The sequence below is a fragment of the Calidris pugnax genome, unplaced genomic scaffold (genome assembly GCF_001431845.1).
Source record: "Calidris pugnax isolate Ruff unplaced genomic scaffold, ASM143184v1 scaffold9, whole genome shotgun sequence".
NCBI lineage: Eukaryota > Metazoa > Chordata > Aves > Charadriiformes > Scolopacidae > Calidris > Calidris pugnax.
The window spans coordinates 691,491-693,057 of record NW_015090778.1 but is presented as its reverse complement, the minus strand read 5'-3'; the positions used below and the strand labels follow the sequence as shown (position 1 = coordinate 693,057).

General features: G+C 60.1%; 1 protein-coding gene across 1 annotated transcript in view; it reads right to left on the bottom strand.

Annotated features, from left to right (window-relative positions):
• The window catches only part of RBFOX3 (RNA binding protein, fox-1 homolog (C. elegans) 3), a 275,085-nt gene extending 273,972 nt beyond the window's left edge, over window positions 1–1,113 (bottom strand). Inside the window, exon 1 of the mRNA XM_014953196.1 lies at window positions 840–1,113. The gene's annotated coding sequence lies outside the window, so the exon portion shown is untranslated. The remainder of the gene's footprint in view (window positions 1–839) is intronic.
• Window positions 1,114–1,567: the final 454 nt, after the last annotated feature.

Below are 1,567 nucleotides of genomic sequence, written 5' to 3'. Positions count from 1 at the left end.
CGCTGCCCCCCACCCAAATGCCACACACATTGTGTTCCCAATGTGACCCCAACACCAAAGGCTGCTCCCCCTTCCTACCCCCAGCCTCTCCCAGTTTGGCCAGAGCACCTCCATCCCCCCAGCCTTGGCTCTGGGAAGGAAGGGAACAGCCACGCTGTCCCTGCATCCTCACGGGGACCTGGGGAACACCAGCACCAACCAGGATGGGCTGGGAGAAGAGCCCACGCATCGGGGCTGGTTTCCTGTTGGTGTCGGTCTCCCAGATCCCGGGGGACCGGGCGAGCCCCCAGTGCTGGGCACGGGTCACCTGAGCTGCACACACCCGGCCGTGAATGCCGTATTGTGCACACACACACACACACACACACACGGCTCATGCGCACGGGGATGGAAAGTCACACACCTTTTTTTTTTTTTTAACTAAAATTTAAGACGTGCTGCACACAAAGAGCGGAGCTGACGAAAGGTAAATTAACTCCAAAGAAAGAAAAAGTGCAGTGCTGGGGTGCATTTCTGTGTCACCTTTGGTTAAAAATAATTAATAATAATAATAAAAAAATGCTTCTCCCCGTTCTCCTGGTCAGCGAACAACCACAGCCATTGTAAAAAGAAAACAATAAAACGTGACAGCGCTCGACCTCGGACAATTACCCGGTATTGACCCAGCACCCCCAGGAATATCCACCGTCCTCCAGCCCCCAGCCAGCCCCCCCTTTGCTAACGAAGCAGCTCTTTTCCCCCTTCCATCATGCAGGGGCTCCCCGGCAGCCGCGGGGACGACCCATCTCGCCCAAACCTACGGCTCCAAAACCCTTTTTTCTCAACCCAGCATCGCTTACCGGAGACGGCACCTCCCGGGGCTGGCGTGAGGCCCCGTGCCCAGCACACCCCATTGCCCCTCCAGGTCCCGCTCAGTCCCTGGATCCCGTGGGCATCCCGGTACCGGGGCGATGGAAAGTCATTTCCCTGCGGCTCCCGCACGGCGAGTGGCGGGCTGCGGGCCCTGGGTTGCCAACTCCCTGAGGTGCTGACTCATCTTCTTCCATGCCTCTCCAGCACCATATTTCAGTGGCTCCACGCCCACAGCGTGCACAACCCGCCGCCGCCGCCGCGGAGGAGCTCCTCACGCCGCCTCGCACGCCCCGGTGGTGGCGTGGTCGGTACCGCAGCACCGGGGGGACCGCAGCACCGGGGGTACCACGGCGTGGATGGTACCACAGTGTGGTTGGTACCACAGCATCGTCGGTACCGCAACGTGGATGGTACCACGGTGTGGTCGGTACCATGATGTGGTCAGTACCGTGGGCACCTTCGGTACCACGGTACCGTGGGCACCTCTGGTACCAGGTACGGTACGGCCGGTACCGGGGTTCAGGAGCAAGGAGAGGATTTTGGGGCTCAGCCATACCCGGCTGGGAGCCCAGATGGTTATTCACACACCCCCCCCCCCGCAAACAACCAAGGAAAGGGGTTTTATTCCATTATAATCAAATATTTCACCAAAAAACGTGCCGCCGCCCTCCTCCTGCTCCGGCCCCGGTGGGGGGGTTGGGGGGGGATGCCCCCG